At 41.7% G+C, this 17,291-nt stretch overlaps 1 protein-coding gene across 1 annotated transcript in view; it reads right to left on the bottom strand.

Annotated features, from left to right (window-relative positions):
* The window catches only part of WFS1 (wolframin ER transmembrane glycoprotein), a 35,114-nt gene extending 33,287 nt beyond the window's left edge, over positions 1-1,827 (bottom strand). Inside the window, exon 1 of the mRNA XM_042808206.1 lies at positions 1,667-1,827. The gene's annotated coding sequence lies outside the window, so the exon portion shown is untranslated. The remainder of the gene's footprint in view (positions 1-1,666) is intronic.
* Positions 1,828-17,291: the final 15,464 nt, after the last annotated feature.

Raw genomic sequence — 17,291 nt, 5'->3', positions numbered from 1 at the left:
CTTTTTACAGAACAGTATTGACATGTCTACAATGAAAGAAAAATTCACTTTGTATCAAGGGCCTAGTTCACAGCCACCACCTAATCAGGCGACAGAGAAAGACAAAAAAGGTAAGAAGGCAAAGGAAGAGAAAATGTAGCACTCTTCCACTGGAAATGAGGAGAGGGACACCACAAAGATGTTCTTCATAGACACTGCCAATTGAAATACACATGATCCAAAATAATCTGACTTTACTTACTACTAAACTAATGTCCAATTTTATAAAAAATATTATTTATACAAAAAAAAAAAAAACACTAAGGCAGGGAGCAAAAGGCCTTACAATTCCTTACAAGGGAAGGCCTTTTAATTTCCACTGTAAGCCCTCTCCTAAATGATGAGAGGATTTCTGTTCTATAGTAAAAAGTTCCTTAAATCAGTAACCTTGCATGAAAGTGCTTACTGAAAGCTTAGCTTTTACAAGAGAGAAAGTAGCAAAGTATGCATGTACTACCACGGTTTAACATACAGCAACTCTTTCTGCTTAAGAGCAACTTCCCTGAAGTTAAGCAATTTGCAAAAGAGATTGTAGAAGGCCTCTGGCTACAAACTCCATTTTTGAATTCTGTATGCTCAGAATACTGACCTAAAGATGTCCTTGTAAAGATGAAAGTGGTATAGCCAAACCCAAAGATACACTACTTAGATAGCTTCTTCCACTTAAAAGGGCACTAAAATCACAACAGGAATCTAAAAGCATCAGCAATATTACAACTGTAAAACATGTTTGCAATTTAGACAACTTGATTGCCAAAATTAAGCTTCCCTAAACTGGGAAATATTTTACTGATATAAGTAAATGCCTTTCTGTATTATATTTCTACATCAAGTTATAAATAAGCCAACACAGTTCAGTTCAACCTTCAAACAGTCCCTAGGAAAACACGGAGATTAAAATACTTTCCCAGTAAACCAGCTTGAGTATTTTTAACCAATCACAAAAGTTACTTTGCATCCGATCTTAAACTTGACCTCCGCGCTCCGAAGGGAGAAGGGGGAGAGAAGACGGCCGGGCCCCCCTGCCCGGGACGCGGGCACGGAGCGACTCCCGCTCCTTCGGGGCGGGCCCCTCCACAAAGGGGATGGGGCAACAAAGGCAGCCCTCCAGTGCGCGTGCGATGAACGAGAAAACACTTACCTCGGGGTTAGCTAGCTAGCAAAAATACTGCCGTCCCAACAGTCACTCTGCACTCGTCCTATAAAGGACGCCGCCAACTTTCCCTACTGCAGGCTTAGACGCGAACAGAAGCTACAGCCCTTCTGTTCGATCTTAGGATTTGCTCTGAAAGCCTGGGGACGGGAGGCAGGGTAAGGCTTTCGGGGAGGCCAGGCTTGTTTAAAGCCAGCCGGCTCTGCAGGAGGAACCGGGGGCCACCCGCGGGCCCGCGCCGCCCCAGGACGCCGGCCCGGCCGGCCCAGCCGCGCTGCCGGCGGTCCCTCCGCAGCTCCCGGCGGGCCGGGACGGGAGAGCCGGGGTTGGCTCCGCCTCGCCCCGCGCCGGGCCGGAGGGTGCCCGGGCGGCGGCTGCCACCCCGGAAGGCCGGATAGCCCCGGTGGGGGACGGGCGGGAGGGAGCCCGGCAGCTCAGGCCGTCCTGCCCGCGGTCCCCGCCCCAGACGCTCACCGAGCCCGGCAGGGCGAAGTCACCAGCGCGGACTCCCGGCGACAAGTTTCCCCGCGGCTCCTGGGCGCCAAGTGAGGCCTCGCTCGCCGCCCGCAGCCCTACAGGGCGGCCCCGGCCCGCCCACCGGCCGCGGCCCCCTCCCCTCCCCTCCCCGCTGCCACTCACCACCCGCCGCTCCCCGGGGCAGCCCCCACCGCTGCCGGGAGGGGCTGGCGGGAGGAGGAGGAGGAGGCGGAGGCGGGTCGCGCCGGGGGGGCGCTCAGGCGGGTGGCGGTAGAGGAGCGGCCGCTGCCGGGGCGGCGGAGGTCGCTGCGTGGTGCGCGGCATCTTCCAGCGCTGCGGCAGCGGGTGGCTGTCCGCCCGCCCGTGGGGGTGTTTTGGCGGAGGCGGCCGGGGCAGCTCCAAAATGGCAGCACGGGGTAGCGGGGGGGGGGGGTGGGGGGGTGGGGGGGGGGCGGTGCCCGCGATCCGGAGAGGGGCCGCGGGGCGGGCGCTGTGAGGCGGGGCGGGGGCGCGGCCTGGAAGTGGCGGAGCCGGGCCGCGGGCCAGGCCGGCCCGAGCCGCCACCGAGTGTCGGGGTTGGTGCGCGACGGCTTCACCCGGCGTCGGCCCCGAGTTGCCCGAGGTGCGGATGAAGCCCTTCACCTCAAACAGGGCTCTTAACTTCTCTTGCTGGGGAGTGAAGGAGGGCCTTGGGGCAGCTCTGCCCAGGGGCCGTGTGTTAGCGAGCATGGCGGCGGGCAGGCGCTGGTGCCCTCACAGCCGCCCCAGGCCTGCCAGGGGGCACCTTCCCCTAACGCCGCGCTCCTCCGTACCGAGCAAAAGGAGTGAAGTGAGAGGGGAAGGAAGTGGTAACCGAGTAAGTAGTTACTCCTAAATGTCATCTGTGTTATTACTACGTACACCTGTACTTCTGCCACATGCATGGAAAGCTCCTGGGCTTGGTAGTCAGCTGTAAACTTACCTGCCAGTGTTGCTGTTGTATTGGTAGTAAACGTACTTATTTTTAGTAGTAATATATTACTTTTTATTTTTGAGCTACTTTAACTAAGTCAAGGTCCCTACATGGTACTGTGAGCAGTTTCTAATTAAACACCCCACCCCTAACCTCACAAACTTGAAATGGGAGATTAAACTTCAGCTATTCATGTAATTTAGTCACTTAGGTTGATTTTCACAAGTTACAAGGTTGCAGCAGATCATGGGGAGCTACAATATGTTTCATTTTTAAAATGCCAGTTAGATCTTACTTGTTATTGCATGCTGTTTTTTTAAATCCCCAAACAAAAATGTGGTCCCCAGCATCCGTAGTATTTCCTTGCCTTGGAAGTCATAAGAAAATTCTTCCTTTTACCTAAAATAAGTTTCAACAAACATGAAGTTAAGCTTTTGTTTACTTCAAATGAAAATAAAATTTGAATAAAACCAGTTATTTTTCAGAAGATCATTTGCAGTCTGAGTGTAATATGGTTTTATCAGGAACATTCAATGCCTGCCTTGTATTACCTGTTGTTTCTTTAGACTGACAGTATGACTTAACTCAGATATGACAAACTTCTACTGCTTCAATCTGCTCCCCCTGCTATTCACATTTGCTTCAAGATATTGTTCTATACAGTTGATTTGATATTTCGTGGGTGTGCTTAACGGATGTAACTTGCTTTGGTAACAGGTGTAAATGAGGGTGGTAGCTGGAAAAGTAACTAAAAAGGAAGTGTAAAATGAAGCCTCCCCAGTTGCTTGTGCCTATTCCTTTCCACCACCAGGCACAGTCACACGTGGCTTAAGTCATTCCAGGGGAGCTCAGTTCAAGGTTAAAACTGCCACACTGGCTACTAGTGAGACTCAATATAAAATATATTCTGTGGTTGCTTATGGTCGATCTTACATTGAAAATGCCTATTAGTGCCATTGCTGAACTTGATCAGATCCCTACTTAAGAAAAGGCCCAACAGTTTAGTTGCAGTGAACGAATTGTCACACATACCTTATATACTCACATGTCGTATAAATACATGTAACAGTACTGAGAGTAAACCAAGCTCAAACTTGATGGCAGCTTTCATTAACAACTCCACTAATTTCACTTTGCCTTACACTTTATCACTAATCATTAATTCCCATTTGGCATTACCACAGTTGCCAGTTGTTACAGCTAGAGAGAAGAAACGTGGAAGTACTGTAAGCACTTGTTGCAACACCTTTTAAAATTTCAGTTATGCACTGTGACTCATAGAATCAATAGAATGGTTGAAGTTGGAAGGGACCTCTGGAGATCATCTGTTCTAACACCCGCTGCTCAAACAGGGCCACCTACAGCCAGTTGCCCAGGACCACAGCCAGACAGCTTTAGAGTATCTTCAGGGTTGGAGACTCTATGACCTCATCAGGCAATCTGTGCCAATGCTTGGTCACCCTCACAATAAAAAAGCTTTCCCTGATGTTCAGAGCATCCTGTATTTCAGTTTGTGCTCGCTGCCTCTGGCCCTGTCACTGGGCACTACCGAAAACAGCCTGGCTCCATCCTTCAGCTATTTATGGACATTGACAAGATCCCCCTGAGCCTTCTCCAGGCTGAACAGTCCCAGCTCTCTCAGCCTTTCCTCATAGGTGATTCTCCAGCCCCTTCATCATCTTAGTGGCCCTTTGTTAGACTCTCTCCAGTCTGTCCATGTCTCTCTTGTACTGGGGAGCCCAGAACTGGACACAGCACTCCAGGTGTGGCCTCACCAGTGCTGACTAGAGGGGAAGGATCACCTCCCTCCACCTGCTGCCAATGCTTTGACTCAGCTAGGATACCATTACCCTTCTTTGCAACAAGGGCACACTGCTGGCTTATGTTCAACCTGATGTCCATCAGAACCCCCAGGTCCTTTCCTGCCAAGCTGCTTTCCAGCTGGGTTGCCCCCAGCATGTATTGGTGCATGGGGTTGGTCCTCCCCAGGTGCAGGATTTTACACGTCCCCTTGTTTAACTGCATGAGGTTCCCATCAGCCTAGATTAAAGAAAATCCTATTGCAACAAGAACAAAATAAAAAAGGTTGCAGTTCAGCCAATTTATTTTTGTATGAGAAAATCAATAATCCTTTTACAAATATTTTGTAAATATATAGAGTGATGTTTTTTGACTTTCGCTGATTTCTGCAAACATTGTTTACTCAAGAGATGACAAAATGTAGTAGGAATGATTGCCTGAACATCAGAGGTGCAGTACTGAGATATAGGCTGAAATTAACTGCTTTTCCATATAGTTATAAATAAGCTGCAGAAATATACTTAAGCAGGGACATGGAATGCTCTAAGCAACTCATGTCACCTGTGTTAAACTGAATGTGATACAAACTGACATTTTCACATTCTGTTGTGAAATTTGTATTTCAGAATCTAGACATGCCTGTAGTATTGAAATGTTTAAGAAAAGTCTGTCTCAGAAAACTTAATTTGTAACAGCAAAAGACGAGATCATGCTAAGCAGCATTTAAATTCAACATTTTGTTATTAAGTTAATCAATTCATACTGATGTACCTATCATATTACTGAAATGAAAGCACTGCTGGTATACAAGTAGTTTCTCAGCAGTCCAGAGGGAAAACTATTTAACCAAACTGTTCCTAAAATGACGAGAGAAAGCAGTGATCATCCAAGAAAACAGACCTGCATGAAGTATGAATCATTCCAGTGAAAAGCCTTCAACTCTGTATGTTTGTCACACCTCCTCTGAACAGAAGTCCATTTCTTTAATCCATGGTACACTCAGAAACAGAATTGACGTAATTACTCTGGATGTTTCTGGAATATGTTAATCCTAGCAAAAATATTATCTGCAGATCTCTTGTTGTGAGATGATCTGAAAAACTCATAGAGAAATACCATGTGCATTTTCAGTAGTTATGAAAGGAAGTACCTTATGGAAATTAAAATATCTGAGTGGTGCTACCTGTACTAAAAGCCTTCTTAAAGATCATCTTTTTTGCCCCACCTTACCAATTAAGACAACAGCTGTTATTTCAAAATAATAGGTTGTGTTATTTACTCTGTTACACCCATTTTGACAATATAATTTAATTGATGGAAGCATTGCATCAGCATAAAATTAGTGCAATAAAAGCTCCAGCATACCTCATGAGCAGGAGGGTATGTTTGTTTCATTAGACTAAGGACCAAGCTGAAAACAGATTTTTTTTTAATTTTTTGAAGGCAGTGTGTAAATCTAAAGCAGCAGCTATTTTCTGTCAGAAAGAGCATAATACATTAATCATACTGAGACAATAGACGTAAAATCTGGAGAATCAACAATATGTCAGCAAATAAGATGTTAGTGCCATTTGGGACAGACATATGGGAGAAAGAATTAATAGAAGGCAAGGGTGGGAGGGAACAGAAAGAAAAACAAAGTAGTGGGCACAAAAAGCAGGTAAAAATAGGAATTGAAGAGTTTTGTGAAGATGATGATGAAGACTCTTCTTCCAAGATGTGCATATTAAATATACTTCTGTCACCTCAGGGTTGGAGTAGCTTTTGTGTAAGTACCTGTTTTCATGTGCTAAAGTATGTAGGGTAATGTGAGCATCTTTCCTTGTCCACTGCTCTTTTAACCGCTGTTTATCCCCTATCCTTATGCCAAATACTCTTTGGATGGCAGCACGCCAGTAGTAGTCATCATCATTGCTTTATATAAAAAAGCAACACTGTCATTCTGCTATTAGCTCTCTCAGCTGTGAGGAAAGGGTCAACATTTTCCTTTCCATGAATACCTATGCTATAGGTGACTTACGTGGCATCAGATGTTCAGTTTTGCACTTCTTTCTCAGCTTTCTTTTCTAATCATGGACATACACAGTGAAAGAGGAAAAGATTTTAAAGTGGGCACAGGCACAACCATATTCACGCAGGCGATAATTAAGTAAGGCTGCAAAGGTCTGACACATCAGCTGTCGGGAGGTAAGTCCTGGGCTGGATGCATTCCCTGGAGCCGGTAAAGGAGTGTGTTCCTCTTTCACTTCCTTGAATGTTCTTGATTTGTTCTTTTCACAGCTTCACTCTGAGGTGGCTACTGATTTCGTTGCTAATCCACAATCTGAATGGGACTTGGCTCTCTTAATATCTGAAGCTGCACCTGAATCAAAGTTATATTTGTTCTGTTCTGCTACAGTCTAGAGAAAACGGGGCAGACTTCCTAGAGGGAAGGAATATTACCTCAAATATTTCTACATGAAAAAACAGCAACAAGCATCAACGAAGTCTAGAACTCTTATCTTTAATCTGTTTGGTGTTGCCAGAGATGAAATTCGGTCTAAAATTAAACTGGACAGAAGCACTGAGGACTTCTTGCTAGGAGTAACTTCTTACTCCGCAGTTTGTAAATAGTTTTTAAGGAAGCGAGGTTGCATTAAGAGGTACCATGGTGCCCCTCAACATATTTAACACAGATGAATTTGAATCAACCTTCCAAATTGGAGAGTGTGCCACAAATTTCGTCCTGTAAATCGATCCATTCGCCAGTTTCCTTTCCTTTGCAGGTCGAGCATAATCTTTTGCTCACAGTGACCTCTAGTGTGAATGAATGAAACAATTCAGCGCAACCCAAGTTGGTGCGTGTAGAATGTTGTATGTGTTCATTCTGTTACCTACTCAAGGGGACACATATGTGTACCATCTGTTTGACTATATGACAGACTGCTTTATGGATTAAACGAGCATGCAAAACATGAGCAGCAAACCGTAAAACAAAAAACATTCCTTCAGCCATACTAAATAAAGAATTTTAAGATTTTTCATGATTTGTGTGCAATTTTGTTTAGTTTTTTTAATTATCAAAAAACCCATGCATGATTCGGGTAATTTCCAGCATTCTCAAGCGTAAGAGGTTGCTTTTACTTTCTGAAGTACAGCTTTGTACTGGACTTTGTATGAGAGATACAAATCAAAAGGCAGTGATGCAAGAATTTCTACAAGGACTGCTGTAAAGTGTACAGATTCTCCAGACCCTGACCCTAATATAGTTATGAATTAACCTCAATATATTTACATACGTTTTCTTCACCCAAGTATATTGGAGTAACCATTTCCCCCCCTCTCTTTTTCAGAATAATTTTAATGAATTAGAACAAACCTCGAAAGCAAAGATTTTTCTGTTCAGTTTCTCCCAAATAGCAGGAGAAAAGAAGGAAGTGGAGCGGATCATTATAGAAAGTAAGTTAGCAAGGAATATTCCAGATGGTTGGCAGTGTTAAATCTGGAATTTGACAGTTAAAGAGAATTTAGCTCTGGCATTAGCTAATTCAGTCCCTGACTATTAGGAATTAAAGTTATAAACATCTTCCTACATTTCAGGCAGAAATAATCTCTGGCCAACTTTGGACAAATAGAAATGACCATTGCTTTGTCAAATGGACAAGTCACATAGCTTGAAATACAAAATGTTAATAATTTCCAAAGGATACTACAAAAATTATTCTATAAACTACTTTCCATCCGTTCCAAGATTCCATCTGGTACGCAGCAGAAAACAGACATGTTGTTCTCCATCCACAAAACATTATGTATAAACTGCCGGCTGAAAAACTGAGTTGCTATGTCTCAGATTCAGGCACGTTTAATGTAAATGATTCTGTAACAGAAATTGTGCAGAATTTAATTAAGGTTTTAAAAATGTGCATAACTGTCACATTGAAAAATAAATTTCTGACAGGAAATACATGCTATTAGTCCTATACATGTCATATCAAATTCTGTCATATCGTGGCTTTCAGTGTTTTAGTCAGGAAGCCTTCTTAGTGTTATTAGTCATTAAACTTTAAAATCATATTTATGTCAATAATGCTATCTCCAAATCTCACTGCTTTCTGCCTGAAAAAACTGGCCACTTATTTTAAAGCTTTGAATACAAGCACACTGACAGAAATGTGACAAGAAAGTGAAGTGTTAAGGAATTATTAAATAGATAATTTCAGAATTATTATCTGCAAAGTTCACATTATTCATTGTCAGTTACATAAAATAATCAAGAGAAAGGGTTCAGTCAATTTAAAATGCAGTTATAAACATCTGTCCTTTGTCCACTAGGCTCTTATGTTCCCAAAACCTTTTACATACAATTTGTCTACAATATATTTCACCGTGTTTGTTCAGATTTTATTTACACATGTAACTACTCCAATCCTGTTGATTCACATCAAAAGCCATGGAATTTACTTACTTTACCTGACATTAAAAGGAGTGTAGGGACAGGTTGCAACTCTTCAACAATGCTGTTTTGTCATAGCAAATGCAATCATCTAATTATTCTTATGATGTCAAATGTAGTTAGTCTGTGTTCTTGCAGGATGGTGTTGGTCAGTTTGAGTTGTTTCAACATCTTTACAATCCTGTCTGTAATTAGTAAATTACACACACAAGGCTCCCACCAGGTGGCAATAACACACTTCATTCTTTAAAGCATTTGCTATATTTTAGATGGTGGAAATGTATGTTATGTACTAATTAGAAGGAAAAAATTGTGATTTAGGATAATGTGAAGGTGATAGAAAAAAATTTTCCTGAACTCCCGAGGCACAAGCGCCTACAGAAAGTCATTTGTAAGAGGGAAGAGAATGCAGTATGTTGGGCAATATCCATTGTTAGGTTCTTAGTATCTACTTCAATATAAATACAAGTAACACATTCCACTTGGTTCGTGAGAAACTGATATTGTTTAAATTTGCCTTTTGATGCAACTGCAGAGAGCAGACAGTGTGAAATGTTAATTTACTAGTGGGAGCTTAAACCTCACAGAGGTTTTAAAATCTTAGGTCAAATTTAGACTGATCAAATTCACACCTTCCTCTACAAATCAATGTGCCTTTTTTTTTTTTTTTTTTTTTTTTTTTCACTTAATCTAGATATATTCTTGTAAGTACTGTACAACTGCTGTGTTCCTGTCCTGTATTTCTGGAGCAGAAAATATCTGCACACATGCACTGCACAACTCCTGTTTGCCAGAAATGGTGGACTTGCTGTGTACTCACTTTTCGGATGCTCTGCACATGGTCAGCAATCTGTACGACATGTTACCAACGTGCTCTACCTGCAGAGCTCTGTGCCTGCTTAGATCAGCGGTATGAGTTCCACATAATCACAGTTTCCAGATTTATTGCAGCCCAGTTAGAGTTACTGGTCTAACAGCGTGCATAAAGTCCTCAACCGGTGAGAAAGATCCTCAAATTTGTCCTAGAAAATTTCCAGGAAGAAAAAGAGGGCATGCCTGAGGAAACCAAAAGGTGTGACACCTGTGGTATCTCAAAAGTAGTTGCACAATAGGTGTCTGACTCTTCCGTGTCTTGTCATGCACAAGCATGCAATGTGCTCAGATACTTCCCTGAGTTCCCTATGATAATATCTGAGAACACGCAAGTGCCCAAAATAGTCTTCACAAGCAATGAAGGGGACATCATCTAATCAGTCAAGTAGAATGTCCTAAGGAAGGAGATGGAGACAATCACTACAAACTTTCTCACACAGAGGAAACAGTTTAGAACAAATGCATTTTGTTTCAGAACACAGCTTCTTGAAAATTTTTAGTTAACAATGCTCTATGATTAGGAGATTATTTGATAGTTGCTTTCCAATTTAATTGCCCCAGAAGAAAGAAAACTGTAGATTTAGTGAGGTAAATCACAGCTAATTCATTATAGAATGTATCTTGGGTCCAATTATAAAAGCAGGGAAAAAAAATCACCTTGGCAGACATCCGCTATTTGGGATCACAGTCCTGAACAACTGGACTTTGAAAAATCAGCCTGAGAGAAGATTTCTGATACTTTAAACAGACATAAGCTTATGTTAGATACATGAAGTCTTTTAAATGAGCTCAAGATTCTTTTCTCCTTGTTCTGAACAGCCTGGCATTAATTCACAGGAAAGTTCTCAGAAGTCTTAAAAGGCATTAAAAGCTTTTGTAATCTTAAATATGATTTAATAATAGTAATAAAAGGGAAGATTTATCACAGAAAAATGACATCATCATTCAGTATTTGCAGATGAAACTGGAAGAACACAAGAATCATGTCTGAATTTTCAGACTCTAAAAAGAATTTCTAAGTAACTTGAGAACCACAAAATCTGTTTCCAGCTCAAAATGTTGTTTTCTAAAACTGAACAAAAGCTCCTTAGCTTGAGGAGATAGATGGCAGCACAAGAAAATTAGTAATACATTAATTGCTGGCTTCTAATTTGCTTCTTTACCAGTAGTTCAAACTTGAAAACAGTCTAGTGAATGCAAAAACTCACTATTAGTTCTATGTTTCTATTAAAAGTGTTATATTGGTAACTGGGTAACTTCAGAGCAACAGTGAATTCTGGATAATGTTAGCAGAAGTTAGAGGAAAAGGGACTTCAATTCTTCAATCATTATTGACTTAAATGTATAAACACAGAATCATCAAGATCAACATGAAAGCAGTAACACTAGCAGTAGGAAAAATCTGAGGTTCAGAACAGCAAACACTGAACTGTGAGTTAAAGAAATCATTACAGGCCTACTTTTGCCATTAAATTTAGCTATGACTACCTATGCTAGAGCGAAGGTTGACATAACCAGAGGATATTCTACAACATGAACATGAAACTAAAAGGGTACTGCACAGCCATGGTATACCAGCTAGCCATCAGTAAAACATCCATACAATCCAATTTTGTGTAGCACTCTCCTATGAGGACTGAGGAAGAAATATTCCCTGCGTTTTAATGTGAAGCACAGCATCAGTAGAATAGTTCTGCAGCCACAGGGCATTCTCTAGACCTGCTGCCATGGGACAGAGGAAGTATTTTACTGTAATTCCTAACAAATTAATGTATTTAGTCCTTCTCAAAAATATATTCCCCTGGATAGTACATTTTAAATGAACTATGTCAGCGTACCTAGACATATGTATAAAAATCCCAGCATTAAAAGAAATTATGGTAATAATAATCAAAGCTTAAAAAGTCAAGTGTTACAAAAGAAGAGTCAAATCTTGCACTTGGAGAGGAATAACCATGCTAACCAGTACAGGCTGGGGGCCAGTAATCCACACTAACCAGTACAGTCTGGGGGTCATCCAGCTGAAAAGCAGTTTTGCAGAATAAGGCCCTGGGGGGCTGTGGTGGACAACAAGACCATGAGCCAGCAACATGCCACTCTGGCAAAGAAGGTTAATGGTCTCCTGGGCTGCATTAGGAGGAGCACTGCCTGCAGGTGGAGGGAGGTGATCCTTCCCTGGGCACACGACTGATGAGGCCACATCTGGAGTGTTGTCTCTGACTCTAGACTCTCCAGTGAATGGCCACAAAGATGGGAACAGAGCATCCCTCGTATGAGGAGAGCCTGAGAGAGCGGAGCTGTTTAGTTGGAGAAGAGAAGGTCCAGGGGGATCACATCAGTGCTTGTAAATATCTGATGGAAGGATGTAAAGAACCCAGACTTCTCAGTTGCATCCAAGAGGCAATGCGCACAAACTGAAACACAAGAGGTTCTCCCTGAAAGTTTCTTAACTCTTTTGTTTTCAGTTACTGAATTTAGCTGGTGAATATTAATTGTTTCTAATGAAATAAATGGGGTCTAAATGCTAGATACTTGATGTACATGATAGGTGTGATCTAAAGGATAGATATGTATGTGATTGCATGAAATTAACTGCCAAGTTAGGTTTCTTAGTCTGCATAAGGTAAAAAAGAAATAACTTAAATGTTAACAAAGAAGCTCTGTAAAATACTGCTTTCCTATAAGGTTCCCTTTTGCTATGAAGAGACCTGAAAAAAAACAAAACTCCAAACCCCAAAACCCCACCACCATTTATGCATCCAACAACATAGGTCATTGTTTTATTGTGTTGCTTAGATGAAAAAAATACAGAATGGTGAAGACTAGAAGTATATAGTAAAGCTAGAATCTAGTATCCACTAAATAACAAATAATTCAGACTCATTATTTGCTGAAAGGGGAGAATTGCCACCAAGGGTTACATAGAGTCTAGTTTTAAGACTTTCAGCAAATCCTGATTCCACAGATAAGAAGGATTTTTTACGTGATGGGATTCTGCAAATGCATTTAATACAGGTGCATAGGCTCGGTAACTCTCATTGATACTGCAAGTCCATTTCATGGACGTGCATATACAGAGCCCCTTTGTCCTCTTACTTTTCAGCCTCCAACACTCAGAGGATGAAAGAAGACAAGCTATGTTTGACTTCTAGCCCCTATAGTTCTGTTATAAAGGAACTTTGTTTCTAGAGAAACACCATTCATCCCCTGTTTTCTCTTTGGAGTTCCCCATATCAGTGTTTAAGGGAGTTACTTGAGAATTTCAGTCTGAGCAGGTTTGTCCTGTAGTAATGTTTCTTTCCTCATAATGGGGGGTGGAAGGTTATCTTACATGACAAGAGTTGCATGTAACACCTCTAAACTGAACACAAACACACTCTAACTAGGGTTGGAATCCGCTAACAACAGAAGGGGGGCATCAGAAGACATACGAATCTCAAGTGAAATGTTTCCTCAAGGACACAGGAAACCCTGACAGTTATGTGAATGTATGGTGCAGATTTATAGGGGAGGCATATAAACAGAGAACAATGCAAGTGAAAAAAGAATCACAATAAAGAACATCCAGGAAATCCACATTCCCCTTAAACTGGACAGAGCAATGGGCTCAGTAAGCCCCATTAACTGCATCTCATACAGGAAAAGACACCAAGTTTCTTGGGAGAGACTGGCATTCTGACTGAATTGTTGCCTTGCCTCAGGCTTCACACTTGCCATTTTCTATAGGTGTTTCTCTTTCTGCAAGAGCTACTTAACTGGCCTTCTGAAGGACCTTACAAATTGTTAAATAAAGCAAAGATTTAGAGAAAGTTACTACTGTTTATTAGGCAAAGTGATATACTTGGAGAAGAGGCCATCCAAACTTGTGGACACACAAACACTCTAGGTATTACAAAATGCTACAAAATTTGTAAGATATTAAACACTAGCAAATACCCATCCAAAAATTAACCTAATATTTTTAGTTAACCAATTACTCATACTTACATCTGTCCCAATTTAAATTGTTCATACTAAAAATACAGAATTTAACATTAAAACCTACAGGAGTGACTTTAGATTTTTGTACTTCCTTCCCCACCCAAAAATAAGCCCTGAAACCAGCTAGCTATACAGAGCAGTGATTCCTTCACAAAGAGCTTAATAAGATAAAAACTCCAAAGACAAAGAAAGCAGGATGCAAGTAAAGGCAAAAACTACAGCAAATATACCTAAAAGGGCAGGAGTAGGTTGCAAATGCAAGTATAATTGTGGTCTCTCCCAGTATTGGACCTCTTACCTTTATTCCTAATATTTATTTTAGGTCCATGTATATTTAAGCAAATGCTTACAAAACCCCATCAAGGTAATATCAGCTATCTGGCTTTTAACATGTGCTATCTATTCCTCTCCACTGCTAAAATGCAGTTATAATGCACTTACATCAGTCACAGGTATAGCAAGAGATACACTTTTGAGATAGGCTTCCTAGAAATACTGCTCCTGATGAACAAATAAATCATGTAATTCTGACTTTCATAAAAAGAAAAGGAATGCTAGCACATTTTTAACATATGACAGAATCTGTAGCTCCCTGTTTGCATTTCCCTGTTTTTTCCCAATATATTAATCAGAAGATACCTTTATATTCTGTATTGGATGCAGAATTCAGGCATACTTTTTATTGAAGGAGATTACCTAGCCTCCTCGGAGAAATTTATCAACATAGTTTAAAATAGACAAAATACAACATTTTGCACAGCTCACAATTGACTATTGTCTCCAGTCAGTCTCCTGCTTTGTTAAGTCCAAAGGAAGCTATTGAAAAAAATCACTTTATGACTGGAAGAGATTCAAAACCAATCCTCTACTACTTCTCTCCCTATCCTAATGCAGGATCCACTTCTCTGCTGGAATTCATCCAGGAAAGATTAAACAAAATGATTCCTCATTTTCAAAGACAATCTGCTATAGTTCTTCACTTATTTTACCATTACAATGGTTCCAATAGATTGTAAAAGAATACAAAATGGACTTTAATAGGAACAAATACAGGATATTACATTTTATACAGTTAACCTATGATCTCAGATAGGTCAATAGCAGGATGGATCAAGAAGCCAGCACAGGATTAAGAATAACTGGCTGGATAGCAGTACATCAGGGATTACATTAGATTAAAAAATGATAACTCAAGAATGTCATTCTATTTCAGATAAAGGCGAGTGCCATTGTGGCATGTAAGGCATACAGGAGGTAATCCTTTCACTACTCAGGATTCTAAGGCCACAGCTGCCACACTTTAAAACCCAGGCCCATACTTTGGAAAGAGGTGAATCACACATACAAAGTCTAGAGGAGAGCAGTGAGTGATCAAACACCTAGATGGAATTTAGGAAAAAGGTGGAAAAATTAGTCTTTCAGCCTTAGCATCTTCTCCAAAGAGAATGCTTTTAGTGCTTGGGGGGGGATAGAACAGATATCAATAACTTGCAGCAAAGGAGAGTTAGGTTAGACATTAAAACATACATATGTGAATTACTCTATTAATTAATCTTCATACAATAAGAGATCTGCTGTTTACACATGTTAAGGGTGACATCCGGTTTTAAAATAAAACTTTCAATAGCAGAGTAGGAAGAAGAAAGAAATTTTCAAGAAACTCTTGGGGCAGAAGATAAAAAAAAAAAAAAAAAAGGACCAATTTAATTCTTAATTTAGACTCCTTTTAGTTATCTTAATCTCACCCCAAACTTCTTTGGTGGACTGAGAGAGGGCAGGGAAGGGTGTAAACATTTAACATTTTTTTTTTAAAGTTATCTGTCAAGACTAAACAGAATATTTCATTAAAATGCAATTTGAGGTTCACAAAATTTTCTAGGCTGTAAATTTTTAACTCACCTAATCTTTCCTTTGGGCTATTCTCAAAGTCTTTAGACTATGCTAAGGTTTTTTATGGTTATGGCCCAAGCCACTTGAAATGATTCATAAAAGAAGACAGTCTAATATGGCAAGTTACCTTACTGTCATACTCTTTGATAGGTATGCAAGGAACTGGAAATTCCTTTGGAGGTTTCATTTCATTTTTCCTTTAGGGCAGAGACCATTTCTTTTATGAAGCAGGGAAATACTTTGCATTACACTGCCTCACATCTGGCACCACAAAGCAATTTATATACAGTGTGCCTGAGTCATCCCATTTGAGCAAGAGGGGCTTCTGTAGGGGGTAGGCAGGCTAATTTCCAAATGCAGTTGTACAGGCAAATAAAAAAAAAAAAAAAAAAAAAAAAAAAAAGCTAGGGAATTAATGCAGAAATTCTGAGCACCTACTGGGTGCTTTGCCAGATTTACCAAGCTTTATGAGATTAAACCGATTTCATACACTGAACTCTGGGGTATTGACAAACAGTGTTCTATGTGCTTGTGTTTTTTCATCTCCTTATATGGGTTTTGGGAAATTGGTAAGACTGCACATGGACTGAATCAATTTGCACACAATATCTGCAGCATGTGTTGGGTTTGTGTGTGGGGTGGGGTTTTGGTAGCAGGTGAGAAGCTTCCCAAACTCCAAGCTGGACCCACCCCTGGGCATGACCGAGCCAATTAGTGATGGTGCCCACACCTCTGTGATAACATATGTAAGTGGGGAAACCTGAGAGGAGGAAGAGTGGTAAGAGAGACACCTCTGCAAACGCTGAGGTCAGGGGAAGAGAGGAGGAGTGGGGGAGGTATGCTGGAACAGAGACCCCCCTGCAGCCCATGGTGAGAGGGCAGGCTGTCGCCCTGCAGCCCATGGAGGTCACCAGTGAAGCAGATGCCCACCTGCAGCCCACGGAGGACCCCAGGCCAGAGCAGGTGGCTGCACCCAAAGAAAGCCGGGACTCTGAGGGAAGCCCATGCTGGGACAATTCATTGCTGGGAGGACTGCAACACGTGGGATGGGCCCATGCTGGAGAATTTGGGGAAGAATTGCAGCCTGTGAGAAGGGCTCATGCCAGAAAAAGTTTGTGAAGGACTGTCTCGTGTGAGAGGGACCCCGTGCTGGAGCAGGGGAGGAGTGTGAGGAGTCCTTCTCCTGAAGAGGAAGGAGTGGCAGAGGCAACAGGTGACAGATTGGCCACAAACCCCATCCCCTGTCCCTATGTGCTGCTGGAGGGGAGGAAGTAGAGAAAGTGGGAGCAATTCTGAGCCTGGGAAGAAGGGAGGGGTGTGGGGAAGGTATTTTTTAAGATGTGGTTGTATTTCTCACTGTCCTACTCTGATTGGAAAAATAAGTGTTGTTTTTGGTGGTGTTTAATTTAAATTGATGTTCTTTTTCTTCCCCTCAGGAGTGTGTCTTTTGCCTGTGGCCATAATGGTTGAGTCATCCCTCCATGTTCTTGTCTCAATCCCTGAGCCTTTTGTTTTATTTTCACCTCCCCATCCCTGAGGGGGAAGGAGTGGGTGAGCGGCTGTGTGGAGCTCAGTTGCCCTCTGGGTTCAAATCACAACATCAACACAGCAGTCCTCTCTCTCTGAAGTGAATCATGAAACATAACCAAAGGAAGAGCCACAGAGGCAGAAGCCCACGTTATGAAGTACCGTGG

The sequence above is a fragment of the Tyto alba genome, unplaced genomic scaffold (assembly GCF_018691265.1).
Source record: "Tyto alba isolate M040663 unplaced genomic scaffold, T.alba_DEE_v4.0 Super-Scaffold_6, whole genome shotgun sequence".
NCBI lineage: Eukaryota > Metazoa > Chordata > Aves > Strigiformes > Tytonidae > Tyto > Tyto alba.
The sequence above is the reverse complement of the archived record's forward strand: the minus strand, read 5'-3'. Positions and strand labels throughout refer to the sequence as shown.